Raw genomic sequence first — 19,621 nt, forward strand, 5'->3', positions numbered from 1 at the left:
GCCGCCCGCCAAGCAGCCGAAACCAGGGCAGGGGGATAAAAGAAAAAATACACCTCGCATGAAGTCGCGCACATAGAGGAAGTGACGTCACGGTGCTGTCTCCAAGGTGGTTAAAAAATTGCAATGTTTTTAATCTCATTAGCTGCGTTGCTGCTTAGGGGGTGTGGTCGGCCTGGGCCCCTACGGGATATGGTTTGGCAATACGCACACCGGCGTTACCTGATCGAACACCTCCTGGTTCTCGGCTTTCTTTATTTCGCGCTCACGATCCTGCCCCGCTGCCCGCCCTCTTCTTCCTCTTCTCTGGTTGAGCTGCAAGGCGCGTGGCGATTCCCGCCACAGCTTTTCCACAGGAAATTCAACATCCTCCTCTAAAGGTTTCAGTTGGTCGTTTCCGTTGAAGTTCAGCTTCGCGTGCCTTCGTGGTATCAGTAGCTTCTTGGTGTAAATTGAATGAGTCAAACACATAAGGTGCGTTCGTAGCACTTGCTCCTGTCTCGGTTTTGTAGCGGAGCGGGAAGAGTGCCACTTACCTCCAGTTGCGGCCAGAGAGTTGTGGGATCGAAACTGGGCGCCGCTATCTATTCCTTTTTTATGGTGTAGGGTAGAGGTGCGAACGGACGGACGACGGGTGACGGAGCCGAGGGCAAGAGATGTTTTGCATCTAAACGTGTGATAATTAAAGTTTCCACTCCTAATACATACGATCTTCTGCATACTTCATCTCTCCGGTATATAGGCCTTTTGACACAACCATATTTTTCATATGGGGTAGGCCTCCTGCGTTTGCCTCAAATGCGTGTCGCTGCACTAACAACATATTTCAGACGCAAATCATCTGTTGCTCGGGGCTATGTTCATCAGCGTTTGGGCTGATGTCAGCGCCGTGCTTTATAGAAATAAATACAAACGCGGCGCCCGGTTTTGATCCCACGACTCACTAACCGCAACGGGAGGTGCGCGGCGCTCTTCCCACTGCGCTACAAAACGTTTTTTTTTCTTTTCTTTATTACATGGGAGAATGCGCTCAGACGTTGCAGTACGAGGAATGCAAGCAAAAAAAAGAATACACTGAAATTATGAGAAGCACATATACATCAAAATTTAGGCAAACACACACAAGCGTTCAAAAGAGGGAACCACTCTGGTGCTTGGTCAAGCGAACTATACACACTTTGTGCAAATGCCACAGTTTCTCGGAAATAGGACTTAGTTGATCTTGGTGGCTCAGCAGGCCTGTCACATAAGCGTCATCGCCGCAGGCTGTACAAACCAATCAACACGAACATGTCATAAGGCGGCTCACCAGGATAGTCGAATGGCAAAAATCGGATAGAGAAAGGCGTAATATCCATGTCTTTTTTGAGCGTTCGCTGTAAAATGTCCCAGAAAAAGACAGCATCTCTGCAGTCTACAAAGCAGTGATCAATTGTCTCCGGTCGAGTACAGACCAGACAGTCTGTTCACCAAGCTATAAACAGACCCCGGTCTTTTATCCAAGTTTTAACAGGGAGCATGCCAGTGTGTAATTTAAAGAAAATGTTTTAGCCCCTGGCGGAACACACATTTTACACACTCTATTGAAGACATCCTGGTATGGACACTGTAGGTACAGAACACGATATAAAGGTGTGGGAAACGCCCAGAAACCAGGGTATCTGAAATAGACTCGCGCGAAGCAGTAAATATGTACTGAAGGCTAAACCGAGCCTGTAAGAAGCGAAACGTGTCAACCACTTCTTTGAGGAGACCTCGCGGGCTTCTGGCTGCGTCCACAGACAGCGAAGACACCAAAATATCAGCAAGAAAATGTGCAAGACGTATTTGCAGTACAGCTTTCAAAAAAGGATGTTGAACATCTCGAAAGTAGAATAAACGAGAAAGAAGCTGCCAAAGAAACAGATGAACAAGCCCAAGTCCCCCTCGCACAACCGGAAGAAAATGGTTATCGCGACGCATTGGCTCACTACGCGAACATAAAATGAAGGTTGCAAAAATCCGGTGAAAAGCCTGTATCCTGAGTCGTGAGCAATGTAACACATGTGGGACACAAAGACGTCGGGTCACAAGAAACGTCTTACACGCCAGAGCATAAGAAAAGATAAACAGCTGCCATCCCCGCCAGTCATTCACTTGGCTCTGTAGCCTCACCGCCTGCCCCGACCAATGCGAGTCAGTATTGCGAAACTGCGAGAGGGGTACTCTTAAACACTTTAAGTCTCTATTCCAACTGATTCCGGCGAAACAATCGGGAATGGTTCCCCATTCTCCCAACCAAAATCCGCAGCTTTTCTTGAAATTCATGGCAGCACCTCAAACCTCGCCAATTCTTGTGTAATGTCAAGAGCATTCTCCACGCTGGCCTTGTCAGTACAAAATAAAGCGACATCAGCGGCATATGTGAAAATTGTCACTTCGAAGGACGATAGCATGAACCCTCTAACATTATTGCACTCTATTATGCGTGTGCATAATGGTTCCACATATAAGCAAAACAGGAGTGGTGATAATAGGCACCTTTGACGAACCAATGAAAGAAGGTGGATTGGTTGGGTTAGTCGATTGTTGACTATCACCCTTGTCGAGCCATTAGCATAACATATTTGAACACCTTCAATAAGCCAAGATCCTGCATTCACATGCTGTAGAGCACGAAACAGGATTTGGTGACTGACGCGATAGAATGCCTTTGCCAAATCTAATTGTACTAAGGCTACCTGGGCTGACGTACCCGAAACACACTCCAATATAGACCTTGCTATGTGTATGTTAGTTTGAATAGATCGCCCACGGATGCCACATGTCTGATGGGACCAACTAGTAGCTCAATTACATTTTGAAGACGGTTGGCCAAAATGGTAGCGAAGACTTTATAATCTGCACTACATAAGGAAATGGGCAATATCCTTGCACATTACGCAGTTTGTCAGGATAATTACATTTGGGGATTAGAACAGTGTGGCCTTCGTACAGCAAGGTGGAAGAAATCCAGTCTTGTAAGCCTCACGGTAAACCTCAAGTAAAAATGGAGCCAGCAGAGAACAGAATGTGTGGTAAAATTCTGCAGTGAGACGACCAGGTCCCCAGGTTTTGCCTTTCGACAATGATTCAATGCTAGACACCAGTTCTTCAATGCCAATCTCCTGCTCAATGGATTCACACTCGTCCTGGTTTAGTTTGGGCAGCAAACAAATGAATTTGTCAACGGAGCCGTCGCTCACCGCTCTTTTGGGAGCTTGGAATAGAGTTCTATAGTAATCGACGAAGGCCATCATTACCACAGTAGTGTCGTCAGTAATTTTCCCTTTACAGTCAATTTCAAGTATTTGTTTAGACAGAGCATGACGGCGCTCATCACCTAGAGACAGGCGACACGGTTGCACTTCAGGAAAACGCTGTGATCTCGCTCGCACTAGTGCTCCCCGGTATTTCTCAACATCAAACGCCTGTAGCTGCGCATTGACTTCCGAATGTCATCCATATATTGGCCTGGACATCGGCCTTCAAGTTGATAAAGTAGTCTCAACAGTTTATTTAGGTGATTTATGTTGTTTTTCTTTTAAAACGCCATCACTGTAGCCTCTTCAATTCCTGTGACTTTCACTTCTTGTTTAAATATTTCCCACCGTGCGAGCATTGACAGATCATAGCGATTTCTTGCATTTGGCATAATTTCTGGCAAACGATTTCAAAAGGGCTGATGGGATAGTAAAGAATTATTAAATTTCCACAATTCCCAATTCAGGCGACGACTCCGACACTGTTGGATACCTTGCGCAGCAGATATAAGGCAATGGTCGGTATTTTTTAGCGCTACAAAACCGACACAGGAGAAAGTGCTACGAACGCGCCTTATGTCCTTGACTCATTCATACCACGCCAAGAAGCTACTGATACAACAAAGGCCCGCGAAGGAGGATGCTGAATTTCCCATGAGAAAGCTGTGGCGGGAAGCGCCACGCGCCTTGCAGCTCAACCAGAGAAGAGGACGAAGAGGGTGGGCAGCGGGGTAGGAGCATGAGCACGCAATAAAGAAAGACGAGAACCAGGAGGTGTTCGATAGCGCGCGGACTGAAGCAGCAACTGAGGGAGCGGCATGCGCGCTATCGCACAGCACGCTACCGAACACCTCCTGGTTCTCGCCTTTCTTTATTGCGTGCTCATGCTCCTAGCCCGCTGCCCACCCTCTCGTCCTCTTCTCTGGTTGAGCTGCGAGGCACGTGGCGGCAGACTCTGGTTCGACAACAATCTTACGCGCATCGGCAGCATCAAGAACGATCGTCGACGCGCTAACGCCATCGAGGTTCTTTCGCTAGAGTTCGGCGAGGGCAACGACTGTGGCGAGTACGCGGTGTGCGCGTATGCTTTGCATCACCACATAGTTCCCTTCGGGGAGATGGTGTAATCTTTTTTCTTGCGCAAATGGTACTTCACACCATGTATCCGCCAACCAGTGCAAGTCATGCCTCCACAAGGTTAAGGACCGCTTAGGCGTGCAGATTGTCAAAATAAAAGAATATCAATTCCTGCAGTCATTTGTGTTATCGGCCGCGCATGGAAAATGCTAACAGCAACACTAAAAAAGAGCGGGAAAATAAAAACCGTGAAGTAATGTCATAGCTTCAAAATATATCGTGTACCTTAAGAATGGTAATGAATGAGAGGAGTTGAGGTGCTGTTTTCACCCCCAAAAACAATAGAACAATGAAAACAATAGAAGTGAACAAATATCACACATTTCTTAAATTTAATTTAAATAGTTTAATAAAATACGAATGCTGCTGTATTTATTTGAATATTGCCGCGAACCATACATTAGGTTTGTTTATTTGTGTTTTGCTTTTAATGCCCGGCTGCGCTGGTCTGTGTTATCTCTGCGCCAAGGGAAGCGCGTGTTCCATTCTTTCTTTCTGTGCCGCATGTGTTATCTGTTGTGATAGGGAAAGCATTCCGATCTAACGTGAATAGCCCAGAATAATATTCTTGAATCTACTATGTTCTCGATGTGAATCGACGTATCGAGAACCACGCGCGCCGAAAGATAAAAAGGCTGCAGTGCGGACGCCGGGGCATTCGATTCTGCGACGCTCGCCAACGCAAGTCACTTTGTTGACCGCTGGTTCGCCGCCTCTGTATTCTTTTGAGTTGTTAGGGGAGCACAAGTTCGCTCCAATAAAGTTGTTGCTCCTTCAAGACAACTGCGTCGTCCTTGGCTTCGTGACATCTGGTGGAGGTGCTGGGTGCGCACCCTTCATGCCCACTACAACCTCGGGAAGCCGCCAAGCCAGTCCGACAAGAGCCAGCCTCCGCCTGTAAGATTTACCACCCGAGTCCGGTCTACTACCGGAGAAGACGAAGAAAGACTTCGCAACCAGCACCATGCTCAACCAAGCCAATCCTCCTCTCGTTCTGCAGCAGCCACGGGAACCGGCATCATTCCGAGGAGCACCCGCCGAAGACCCAGAAGAATGGCTGGAGAAACTGGAGCGCCTCCGGAAATTCAACAGGTGGGACGACGCAGAAACGTTGCGGCACGTTTTCTTTTACTTGGAATACTCGGCTCGCACTTGGTTCGAGAATCACGAGAGCTCCTTGACAAACTGGGCTCAGTTCAAAAGCGAGTTCACTCAGACCTTCACTACTGTGGTCAGGAAAGAACGCGCAGCGCTTTTTCTTGAAACTCGAACGCAGCACCCCAACGAAGGGGCAGTTATCTTTGTTGAGGAGATGAAGAGGTTGTTTCGACGTGCGGATCCGGAGATTACAGGAGAAAAGAGACTAAGGTTTCTCATGCGAGGGGTAAAGCAGGAGCTTTGTCCTTGCCTTGTCTGCAATCCTCCCAAGACGGTGGCCGAATTTTCGTCTGAGGCGGCCGCGATGGAGAAGACGCTGGAAGTTTGAACGAGGCAGTACGATCGCCCGGTCAACGTGCTGGTTTCCGAGACGATCGGTGCCGGGGCTACAAGCTCCGACACGCTGCGTAAGACCATCCGAGCAGTGGTCAGGGAAGAGCTTTAGAAGCTTTTTCCGACGACGCCGCAACCTCAAGTGCCTTCCCTGATTGACGTCACCCGCGAAGAGGTCCAACACGCTTTGGGCACTTCTATTCCATCCGCGGCACCCCGTGAGCCACAGGCGATGACCTACTCCGCGGCTGTTCGTCGACCCCGCCTTGCTCCAACCCGTCTACAAGAAGCTCCACCGTACCGCCGTCCACTCTCGCCGCCATCCGCACTGTCGCCGCCGTCGACCGTACCGCCGTACGCAGCCCAAACCCAGACGCCGAGGAAGACTGACGTTTGGCGAACGCCAGATCATCGTCCGCTGTGCGACCATTGCGGAGAAGCCGATCACATCTATCGTCGCTGCCCGTACAGGAGACTCGGACTGCGTGGTTTCTCCGTTGAATCCCACGCCCCCGACCCGGCCAGCGCCCTACCGAGATCGACGAATACCAGTCCAACACCAACCGGGGACCAGCCCGCTCACACCGATCGGCGTCGCCCTACCCATACAAGTCGCCTAACCGCCGTAGCAATGCTGATTTCTCACGTGGAAGGTCCCCCAGCCCACGCGGGGGAAACTAAAAGCAGCAACTTCTGGAGGTGAAATTGCTCTACGGCGAAAAACTGGAAACCCTCCAACGATGCAAGGACGCGCTGAAGACAGTGATCCACGACATGCCCTCATCCCGACGACCCGACCTAACCCTGACGAGACTCCCGAACACGACGACAGCTACACGGCGCGACGTGTACCCTATCTGACCGAGACGTCCGTTGAGAAGGCGACGACAACGACGATGCACAGTGCCCGACCGTCAACACGTACAAGCAGAGATACGACGCCCCGACGAACCCGGAACTCGAGGAAGACTGCATCTGACATCAAGGTGTCCATTGATGGCTTTGACGTAGTCGCCCTCGTAGACACGGGAGCTGACTATTCGGTAATGAGAAGACCATTTGCGTCTAAACTGAATAAAGTTATGACCAGATGGGACGGTCCGCACATACGCACAGCAGGATGCCACCTCGTGACGCCAAGTGGAACGTGCACATCGCGAGTCACCATAGACGGCACCACGTACCTTGCGGCGTTCGTCATTCTGCTAACTGCTCGTTCTGCGTCGTTCTGCGTTACGTCGTTCTGCGACGTAATTCTTGGAATAGACTTTTTAATGGACAACGGTGCAATAATCGATCTGCAGACTAAGTCAATAACTTTGTCCCCCATCACTCCATGATGCCGGAACCGAACCCCGAATGACCTGCTGCTGTAAGGATTGCCGATGATCATGCACACTGCCACCCCGCACAAGCTTCATGGTCGCAGTCTACTGTGAAAATGCTGCTCCTGACGTCGACGCTATCGTAGACACTGATCAAAGGGTGCTTCTCGACCGTGGTGTGTCGGTCGCAAGAGGCATTGCATGCTTCAAGGAACACCAATCCCACATTTTGGTTACAAATTTCACCGAGGAGTACCAGCATTTAAACAAGGGCGCGGCAATTGCCTTCCTAGAAAAACGCAAGAAGCAAGTGACGTGATCGCGGTTGCCGACTTTGAACGCACACCCGTAGAAACCTTCAAGCTCCCGCACCCCTTCGACGTGAATCCAGTGTTACCGCAAGAACAACGGAACAAATTATTGGCTTTGCTGCGTCGCTATAGCAAATGTTTTTTGTCGAGCGCAAAACTACGTCAGACCCCTCTAGCGAAGCACCGAATACTAACCGAAGATGGAGCCCGACCTACCCGACAGTCACCGTACCGCGTTTCTTCACACGAACGGGAAGCTATCCGGACTCAAGTCGACGACATGCTCAGCGACGACATTATACAGCCATCGAAAAGCTCCTGGGCTGCGCCCGTCGTACTCGTAAAGAAAAAAAGACGGCACATTAACGTTTTGCGTTGTCTACCGGCGACTGAACGAAATCACGAAAAAGGACGTGTACCCCCTCCCCCGAATCGACGACGCCCTCGACCACCTCTGCCACGCGAAGTGGTAGAGGTGGTCGAGGCAGCTTGTTTTAAGCTTGTTTTAAGCTTCTTGCGGAAAAGTGTATGTTGGTCAGACAGGTCACTGCTTAAACGTTCGATTATTGGAGCATTGCAGCAAGCTTAAAAAAGATGATTACGCACGTCTAGCCGAACACTGCCGCACGTGTAAGCACTATTGTTATCCGCTTTTCCGCGAGACTGATATCCTGTTTAAGCCTAAAGACAGGCGTACTAGAGAGTTGATGAAATCATACTACATTAGAAAATGGGGGAGTGATTGTATATGTGAAACATCAGTTGTCCTGCACGAAAAAGAATTTGGTTATTTCGAGCAGTCGTCGCGATAAGGTGTTCCAGTGTTAAGAAAGATGCGTTGTCAACAGTGGAGTGTTTTGGTCGTGACAGTATGTCATGGGCTAGTGTGGGAACGTGGCGGGGAGAGGGAGGAGGATTCTGTGTATGTATAAGTAGTTACGCCTTTTCAAATAAATCGAGTTGAAAGTCAGCGCTAGTCCTGCCCACTTCTTTCTTATTGTGTCCCTGGTAGTTGGCGTTGTTCCCCAAAATGAATGAATGTCAGTTTTTCTTCAAGTGCGACGCCTAAAAATTTGTGTTCCTGTTTGAGGTGGAGTGAGACACCTTTAAGCTTAATATCAGGATCAGCATGGATTCCTCGCCTCCTTGAAAATACAACACAAGTACGCTTTTCTTCATTAAGCTTGAATCTATTACTGTCTGCCCAGTCGGCGAGTTTGTTGACACCAAGCTGGACTTGCCTCTCGCAAACGAACAGATTACAGGATTTAAAGGAGATTTGAACGTCATCTACATACAGAGAGTAAGAAATGGTTGCTGGCAATCCTTTTCCAAGAGAGTTCATTTTTATAGTAAACAGCGTGCAGCTCAAAACACCCCCTTGAGACACACCATTTTGCTTAACGTGAAGTCGGGAATGTGTATTGCCCACTCTCACCCGAAAAGTTCTCACCCGAATAAAGAGACCCGTGCAATCGGTTCCGTGAGAGTAAAATGAAGGCTGTTAAAGGGGCACTGACACAAACATTTTGCGTCATGTTTTTTTTTTGTTGCGATAAGTAGCTAGTGACCTACTTATTACCTGTAGAAACCTCATTTGGTTCAGCGTGCGACGGTTGTTTAATTAGAAGCATTTTCAAAGCGGCCAGTCGCAGTTTCGGTTTCAGCGGGTGCCGCGAAACGATAGATTTTGTGTGATCAAAGCTGACCACGTGACCGTCGGAGGATATAACCGAGCAGAGTTGCCGTAGCACTGTCTATTCCGCATCGCTGGCAGTTTCTGCGAATGCCCCCTCGTACTGATCTCGTGAGCCGCTTAATTAAAAAGCGACCGTGGACGTGACGCAGGAGCTGTGAGTGCAAATGCTACCGTGGCTAAAGAACGACGCGCGATGCTCCAGACGTTGGGTGGCAACACGCGCGCTGGGAGCAGCCGGCCGGTCTGCCTACAGGTCTACCTACAGATGTGTTCGGCTTAGCACTGCGGTGGATATTCGATTGCCGCTGTCGTAAGCGGTGCAGATGGCAATATTTAATGCAACCCGCCATCGCACCATTAAATCCTTTCTCATATAAGCTGTCATGGTTGCAATTTGGGTACAACTTCGTGCAGAGGTAACAAGCTGTCACTCGAGCTACCTGCGGCGGCCTGGGCTACTTCGCGGCCGTGACCGCCGCCTGCACAGCGACCGTGCGGCTCGCTCAGTGGGGTTTTCGTGTCTTTGTCGTGTTTTCACGTCCAATGTAAATAACAAGTAATAGAAACAGAGTGCCTGGAACCGCTGTAGAAATTTGGTCGCTGCCAGCTGCTCGATGAGCTGACGAAATCACGGCGCCTCCGCCGCCAACGATCGGGTCATTCGTTCTCGAAGCAGAAGCTCCGCCCTCCGGCCCTCCGATTCGAGCGGCGAGCCGGCCGAGCCGGCGAAAAACGCTGGCAGTGCGGAAGCGGGAAATACAAACTCGGGGCGTGTTTGGATGTTGTTTATTTACACAATATCCGCGGGATGTCGATTGCACGTGGTCCTCTGCTGGCTGCTCGGTTCCGGTTTGCACATTTTAAAATTGATTTTAAATATGTTCTATGCTGTATTCGCCGCTGATATTTTGCAGATGATGTTTATGTGCTCACAGCAATCTATCTTCGAAGTTATCTCGCCTTCAAAATTTTTTGTCAGTACCCCTTTGAACTAAATCTTTGACCGTAAAGGCACTCTGCTCCCACACACTAACGTGCCGGTATACTAAATTGGGTGTGAACAGGAAAGGAGACAGAGAGAACAAGCTATTTCAAATTTTGCACTAAGCAAAACAAGCTCATCCAACACTTTGTGTTGTATATGGGGATGGTGGCCACAACTTCACAAGTGTAGCAAGAACTGAGGCGATTGTGAATTGCTTTTTCTCTGTTTCAATGCAAGGAAACGAGCCGAATTTATTTCTTCATTTCAAATTCATTTCTTTGCAAAGGTGTCAAGCGCACGCCGCATTTTTAAGTTATATATAGCAGATACCGAGTGCTAATCCAGATAACTTTCCAACTACAAGGCAATCCAACAGCCCCATTAGCACAACTGAATGCATATGAACAACTACCTAAAACATCCTGTAGCCAGAAAATGTGCCTCCATGATTCAACTTTTCTCCGTCCCCGCACAAAATTATTTCTTCTTCCCTGTCACAGCTACCTAACCGTAAGGACAACTGTACACCAGCAACGGCGTTATGTTACTCTCCTTTTACTATTACATCTACAAATCAACAAATATGTCTTGTCAAAAGAATACCTGAAAAAATCAGTCAGGCTGACCTTTGGAAATAATTTATAAATTTTTCCTAATCATACGCTGGTCTACATCAAATTTCTTCACTTGTAATTGCCCTCACTGAATTTTTGTATTATAAATCAAGAAACCAGTTTTACTTGCAACAATTAAAAACCTTTCCATTTTTCCTCAATACTTTATCAAACAAGCTGACAGTTTTTTGCATCTTTATAGCGTGCTTAAGAAAGAAGCACACAAAGATTTTGGCCAGAAAAAAGTCAAAATCTGATGTGGTGAATATTTGAAAGTACAAGATTACTAACTAAAGCGAAAAAATGGCAACTCTGAAAAAATGTGGCTTAACGACTGGGGAGCGCACAGGCAACAGCAAAAGCAAAATGTTCACTGGGAAGTCTGCTATGGTGATGCAGCTGGAAGAATATTCAACTGCAATTTCCAAACATGAAGTTAAGCTTGATTTTTTGTATCAACATGATGCAGAAGGCACTGACACCTTGTAGTTTCCCTCTTTTAGTGGCCAATGATTCTAAGATTTCTGAGAACCCCGGTTTACACTTACACTACCTCTTCAACTCACTTTCGTTAAACTCAAAGGCTAAATTTTTTAAATTCTCTATTGACCCCGTATGTACTTAATGTGTTTTTCGCCGCCTACATGAATAACGTAAGGTGTAACGGAATGAATTGGAGAAGTTTCCCACATGGCATTTCACGTTTATTGAGGCCTACTGGATATAGTACCAAGCAGTGTTTTATGAGAGGTAAGTTATCTGGTCCAGAAATTACAGAAACAAAGCAACAACAGATCATAGTCTCGATTTCTCCACTGCATAGTGCTTACAGCAGAAACGCGTTAAAGAGGTCATGAAGAGATTTACTAAAAAATGTATTGTGTGGGTACTTATAATTGTGGAAGCTTAATAAACAATGCATAACGATTCTGCTGCCAGATATTGGCAAATAGGAAAAAAATGCAGTTATGGTTTCAGCGAGGTTTTCCTCCCTAATCGCGAAGCCACGTTTTGGTAAGAAGCCAATCACAGTTCCCTCTTGTCTGCATATGTCGGCACAGAGAGGGCTCGCAAAGGGTGAGATGAAGCTACAACACCTGCACGATAATGAAATTCACCTTGTAACTGAACGGGAGATGTCTGATCTCTGATGTGACTGAACAACACGGGCGAACTTTCAGCTAACAAGGTGAGCGAGTGAGGCAGGCAGAGGTAAGCAGGTTGAAAGCAAACTGGGTATTTGTAAACTGTTTACGCTCTTTCGCACGAGTCTAAACTGCAGACGTCTGTCTCACGTAGCCTGTAATGTGATTTGCGCGAACGTGAAACCTCTGACCTGAGGAGATGAATGACCAAAAGCTTAAAATAAGAATTTACTATCTAACACGTTCATCGAAGGAACATCGAGTAGTGGAATCTTGAATCCAACCTGTCATTTACTCATCAAGCGCAAAAATAACTTGCGAGAAGCAGGGACACAGCACGGAGACCCACCATCACGCAGTTTGATTTCTTTGCTGTTTCCTGTAACAATGTTAACAGCGTTAACAATGCTGTTAACGCTGTTTCGTTGATTGGATATGCTCCCCTTTCGCTCACTGCAGAAGTGTTCAACCATACGTTGGCGGTGAAAGCTCTAAGTTCACTAGAATTTATGAAAACACACCTGAGTGCTGGGTTAAAAATGTGAAGCGGATTTTATGGGCCAGTTTTCTGTCGTGCGCGCTTCTTTCGTCGATAAGGTAGTGGGTAAAGTGTGTGACATCAATGCAGGCTAGCCGTAACGTTGGGCTGGCCCGGCGGGCCTAAGTTCGAATCGCACATGGGGCCGTTTTTTTGCTTCGACGATTTCTCCCCATTTGATATAAAAGAGGTACGATTCCAAAGAGCATGCAGCAAAACATGAACTTCAGCAGGGAAACTTGCTACAAATCGTACAAACAGCCAGCAGGTCTGAGTCATAGCCTCTACAGGAGGCCATGTATCAGTTCTGTAGAATGGCTGCCACACAACAGAAGCGGTCGCGACACCTGTCACATCAATAGAAAACTGGTTTGGTAATGCTAAGGGTGCATTATTTTTAAAATATTGGGTTTGCAGTTGTACAGAATATTACACACGAAGAATACTTAACTTTTAAATCTTTTTACTGTGACGTCACTGCTACTTGGGCTGCCCACTGGCGATGCACGCATGGTCGCTTGCGATGCACCTCAAAACAAGAATTTAGAAGTTGTCTCCTAATTTCCAGAAGCAATGAATAGTAGAAATATTTAGGATTTATGTTATGGAAAGGTCATTTAGGTAGACCAAAATAAGCAAAGACAAATGCATTTTCTCTTCACAACCCCTTAACATTTCCGTGAGGTTCGAATTTGAAGACATCCGATTCGAAGCCAAACTTTTCTATCTTTCGCTGTGCCCTAATGCTGCCTTTTCATATACGCACAATCCCGTTTGTGCCAACGCTTTATTTGAACAATTCTGCCCATAAATATTTGCATTAGCTGTGTCTGCCAATGAGCGCATCAGTGGCTTGATACAACACTTGTAAACACGGCAAAATATTGACAACCAGTGAGAGTGAGTAGCCGACAAGAACTGACACAGAGTATAAACTATGATGCTATTGAAGAACACAACCAGAGGTACATGGCTGCACATGCACAAAAAAGTTACACCATCTTCCCGTGGGGAACCATGAGGAGGATGCGAAGTATCATAAGGATTCCGTGTAGGTTCCATTGTGTTGCCCTTATGTTGTTTCATTTATCGGAGCACGAATGGGAACGTAGTGTGAACCCCTATGTAGAGACAGAGAAATGGAGAGAAATGTAGAGACAGCGAAGAGACCGACACTGGCGGCGTATTCTCAAACCATATCCCGTAGGGGCCCAGGCCGACCACACCCCCTAACTGCGGCGCAGCCAATGTGGTTCAAAAATTGCAATTTTTAACCTCCTTGGACGCAGCACAGTGACGCCACTACCTATATGTGCGGCGACGTCTTGCGAGAGAGACTTTTTTCTTTTTTTCCCCTCCCCTCGTTTCGGCTGCTTTGCGGGCAGTCGATGATTTCGCTCCGTGGGCGGGGCTGGCCTGCGGCGCTGGGGAAGCTGACGCAAATGTGGTAGTAGTTAACCATTTACACCTGAGCCCCTGATCTCTCCGCGCTCTTCTGGCACGCCTGCAAGTTGACGCTGACCTCCGATCGTGTTCTTAGATAAACGCTAGGCTCGGTGCTCGAAGTGTGCGCGCGCGCGGATGGACGCTTTCACGTACATGTGGCGATTATACAAATTGCGGAAAGCAAACAATCTCATAAAAAAGAAGACAAAAATTTGTTTTGATCTTTTGTGATCGCGCTGCTTCGCGGCGGCCGATGGTTTCGCTCCTAGCACGAGCCTGGCGTACGCGCTGGGAAGATAAAGCTCGCTCTCCGCGCTCTATTGTGCGCTGTCAGTCGCTCGTCTCACATTTTGTTCCTTGTTAAGCTAGCGCTCGGCGCGTTGCTCAAAGTGCGCGCGTGGATGGATGCTTTTGCACATACATAAGTAGTTATTGTTTACGTCCCAGAAAGCAAGCACTCCCAATAAAGTGAACGCAAAAATGTCTTTTTTTGGTCTTGGGTGATCCTTTGGACTCCCTACCGAGGCGCAGAACGTTTGCTCTCATTCGGTCGAACGCACACGTGTACGTCGGTCGCTCGTCTGCTGCGAACATCAGCGAGCGCGTCATTCGCCATACTCGTATGTGCCTTGCACTGGCGCAAAACTGCCAATAACAAGTTCCGTTCTAATACTTGTGTGCGCCACCGCGTCCCCCGCGCATTCACGCGATGGTCGCGAAGCTTATAACTTCTGCTTCATGAATAAGCACGAGAAGCCGCCCGAGGTCGTCAGAGATGACCTCGCGTCAACAAACCATGAGTGTATTCCGCGCGAATCTGTCTGACGAACTAGCAATCAACGCCTTAATGGACACGTAGAGTGGATGCACCAACACAACCTGGAATGTCCAAAAGGTCCAGAAAAGGAGCGAAAGGTATGTTTTTCGATACGAAGCGTTGTAGTACGCGAGGCGGCGTTTTGCAACTTGTGTTGTACTATTTATATATTTATTTCTGCTATTTCTTGTGTGTACATTTGTATACTTTTTTGCGTGTGTGTGGCTTACAGTTGAGGCGCGAGCTGTGACACAATGCTGGCGAATTAAAAGGCCAGACACTACAGAAATCTATATATGTGGTAACTAAAAATGCGTCGCAGGAAACAGAACAAACTTCTCATTTATACCCATCAGTCGATCTCGAAAAGTGACAATTTTTTGCCGCTACTTGGACTCCCAGATCACTATTGCGAAAATATTGCGCCAATGAGATAACTTTTATTCCTTAGTTTTATCTCTCCTGAGACTACCGTGACTTAAAGCTCACGCGCAACTACTCATTAGTCTCAGCGAAAAGAATACACGCATCTGAGTGAGTGTAACACTTTATTAAATGAGAGGCCATGGGGCCCTGGGGGAGCAAGGATGAGGTGAAAAGGGGAAGATCACAACTGGCACAACGAACACAGTTGCAGTCTTGGGGTGCTAATCGCAAAATGAACACATTAAAGTCAGTCAGTGGTAGTAAAACGCACAGTTCACTCTTAAATGTACAGTTCACACTGTAGACAATGCGGTTCATACTGAAAACAGTGCACGCTGCAGACAGTTCACGTTGTAGACCAAACGGTGAAGTCGGCCAGGCTGCTACACCAATTTGTCCGTTTTCCAGGGGGCACTCGGTAATTGCTTCTAGTGCTGTGCGATCGTCAGGGACCCGACTAACATGTTCCTGTTCACTCGCAGGGGCGGGATCTAGAGTTACAAGCTGGTTGCGATTACGGTCGAATAATGAACAGAGCCATTAATTGGTAGCGATTTGGTGTGTCTTCCCGATTACAAACGGGGGGGGGGGGGCATCAGCGCCATTTCGATCCTGCTGGAGCTGTCTATTTATAAATAACGTATCTTAAGCACCAAAATCTGTGTGTGCATCAAGCCCAAATTGTTAATATTAACTAATCGACATTGGCAACAGTGTCAGTGGCAGCACGCATGATTACTGATGTCAATCTGCGCCCTGGTGGATTTAGTGAAGAGACTGTGGTCAATATGGTACAGAAGCCATATATCACACTCCTCGAGTACTTCAGTAGCTGTACAATTCAACTATTACTTAGCCCTTGGTTGGTATATATTTTTGGTATTGTTCCCCTAAATTGTTATGACCAGCGGTGCAAATTATGCAGAATTTATGACCGAGTGTAAAACGTGCACATTTTAACTGGTGTCTTTCTTATCACCGTATCACCCTTGCAAGAACGATTCACACCTTCCATTGCTATTAACAAAATGTCAATGTTTTCTGTAGTGGCGCTGTCCCTGATAAAGAATTAATGTAATGAAGTTAATTTTAACAAAATTCAATGTATTAGTGCTTATGAAAGTGCCAAAATGTAGCAGCTCATGCAGCGGTAATATTTTGCAAGGGTAGGACAGTTTGTACATTTGGTCATGGGTAATTGGCTGCCTTTCTTGTAATCCTTACCTGCAGCACTGAATCGTGTTTTGAGGTGTGTACATAGTGAAAGAGCAGCCAACTCAATTGTATACCCTTCTGTGTGGTGTAGAATGAGCTTTCAATGAGGGTGTTTGCTTTCCGGAAAGTGTATAATTGCCACATGCGCGTGAAAGCCTCCATCCACGCGCGCGCACTTCGAGCCCCGAGCCGATCGCTTATCTAGGAACACGATTGGAAGTCAGCGTCAACTTCCAGGCGCGCAAGAAGAGTGCGGAGAGACCAGGGTCTCAGGTACAAAAGGTTAACTTCTACCACATGTGCATCAGCTGCCCCAGCGCCGCAGGCCAGCCCCGCCCAAGGAGCGAAAGCATCGGCCGCCCGCCAAGCAGCCGAAACCAGGGTAGGGGGATAAAAGAAAAAATACACCTCGCATGAAGTCGCGCACATAGAGGAAGTGACGTCACGGTGCTGTCTCCAAGGTGGTTAAAAAATTGCAATGTTTTTAATCTCATTAGCTGCGTTGCTGCTTAGGGGGTTTGGTCGGCCTGGGCCCCTACGGGATATGGTTTGGGAATACGCACACCGGCGTTACCTGATCGAACACCTCCTGGTTCTCACCTTTCTTTATTTCGCGCTCACGCTCCTGCCCTGCTGCCCGCCCTTTTTTTCCTCTTCTCTGGTTGAGCTGCAAGGCGCGTGGCGCTTCCCGCCACAGCTTTTCCACGGGAAATTCAACATCCTCCTCTAAAGTTTTAAGTTCATCGTTTCCGTTGAAGTTCAGCTTCGCTGCCTTCGTGGTATCAGTAGCTTCTTGGCGTAGTTTGAATGAGTCAAGGACATAAGCTGCGTTCGTAGCACTTGCTCCTGTCTCGGTTTTGTAGCGGAGTGGTAAGAGTGCCACTTACCTCCAGTTGCGGCCAGAGAGTCGTGGCATCGAAACTGGGCGCCGCTATATATTCCTTTTTTTATGGTGTAGGGTAGAGGCGTGAACGGACGGATGACAGATGACGGAGCCGAGAGCAAGAGATGCTTTGCCTCTAAAAGTGTGATTATTAAAGTTTCCACTCCTAATAAATACGCTCATCCGTATACTTCATCTCTCCGGTATACAGGCCTTTTGACACAACCATATTTTTCATATGGGGTAGGCCTCCTGCGTTTGCCTCAAATGCGTGTCGCTGCACTAACAACATATTTCAGACGCAAATCATCTGTTGCTCGGGGCTATGTCCATCAGCGTTTGGGCTGATGTCAGCGCCGTGCTTTATAAAAATAAATACAAACGCGGCGCCCCGTTTTGATCCCACGACTCTCTGGCCGCAACGGGAGGTGCGCGGCGCTCTTCCCACTGCGCTACAAAACTTTTTTTCTATTCTATATTACATGGGAGAATGCGCTCAGACGTTGCAATACGAGTAATGCAAGCAAACAAAAGAATACATTGAAATTATGAGAAGCACATATACATCAAAATTTAGGCAAACACACACAAGCGTTCAAAAGAGGGAACCAGTCTGGTGCTTGGTCAAGCGAACTATACACACTATGTACAAATGCCACAGTTTCTCGGAAATAGGACTTAGTTGATCTTGGTGGCTCAGCATGCCCATCACATAAGCGTCATCGCCGCAGGCTGTACAAACCAATCAACACGAACATGTCATAAGGCGGCTCACCAGGATAGTCGAATGGCAAAAATCGGATAGAGAAAGGCGTAATATCCATGTCTTTTTTGAGCGTTCGCTGTAAAATGTCCCAGAAAAAGACAGCATCTCTGCAGTCTACAAAGCAGTGATCAATTGTCTCCGGTCGAGTACAGACCAGACAGTGTGTTCACCAAGCTATAAACAGACCCCGGTCTTTTATCCAAGTTTTAACAGGGAGCATGCCAGTGTGTAATTTAAAGAAAAATGTTTTAGCCCCTGGCGGAACACACATTTTCACACTCTATTGAAGACATCCTGGTATGGACACTGTAGGTAAAGAACACGATATAAAGGTGTGGGAAAAGCCCAGAAACCAGGGCATCTGAACAAGACTCGCGCGAAGCAGTAAATATGTCCTCAAGGCTAAACCGAGCCTGTAAGAAGCGAAACGTGTCAACCACTTCTTTGAGAAAACCTCGCGGGCTTCTGGCTGCGTCCACAGACAGCGAATACACCACAATATCAGCGAGAAAATATGCAAGACGTATTTGCAGTACAGTTTTCAAAACAGGATGTTGAACATCTCGAAAGTAGAATAAACGAGAAAGAAGCTGCCAAAGAAACAGATGAACGAGCCCAAGTCCCCCTCACACAACCGGAAGAAAAAGGTTATCGCGACGCATTGACTCACTACGCGAACATAAAATGAAGGTTGCAAAAATACGGTGAAAAGCCTGTATCCTGAGTCGTGAGCAATGTAACACCTGTAGGACATAAAGACGTCGGGTCACACCGATCGCCATCGCCCTACCCATACAAGTCGCCTAACCGCCGTAGCAATGCTGATTTCTCACGTGGAAGGTCCCCCAGGCCACGCGGGGGAAACTAAAAGCAGCAACTTCTTGAGGTGAAGTTGCTCTACGGTGAAAAACTGGAAAATCTCCAACGACGCAAGGACGCGCTGAAGACAGTGATCCACGACATGCCCTCATCCCGACGACCCGACCTAACCCTCACGAGACTCCCGAACACGACGACAGCTACACGGTGCGACGTGTAGCCGACCTGACCGAGACGTCCGTTGAGAAGACGACGACAACGACGATGCACACTGCCCGACCGTCAACACGTACAAGCAGAGATACGACGCCCCGACGAACCCGGAACTCGAGGAAGACTGCATCTGACGTCAAGGTGTCCATCCACGGCTTTGACGTAGTCGCCCTCGTAGACACGGGAGCTGACTATTCGGTAATGAGCAGACCATTTGCGTCTTAACTGAAGAAAGTTATGACCAGATGGGACGGTCCGCACATACGCACAGCAGGAGGCCACCTCGTGACGCCAAGTGGAACGTGCACATCGCGAGTCACCATAGACGGCACCACGTACCCTGCGGCGTTCGTCGTTCTGCTAACTGCTCGTTCTGCGTCCTTCTGCGTTAAGTCGTTCTGCGACGTAATTCTTGGAATGGACTTTTTGATGGATAACGGTGCAATAATCGATCTGCAGACTAAGTCAATAACATTGTCCCCCATCACTCCATGATGCCGGAACCGAACCCCG

This window comes from Haemaphysalis longicornis, unplaced genomic scaffold, assembly GCF_048455015.1.
Source record: "Haemaphysalis longicornis isolate Haplotype H1 unplaced genomic scaffold, Haemaphysalis longicornis Haplotype H1 scaffold_11, whole genome shotgun sequence".
Lineage (NCBI taxonomy): Eukaryota > Metazoa > Arthropoda > Arachnida > Ixodida > Ixodidae > Haemaphysalis > Haemaphysalis longicornis.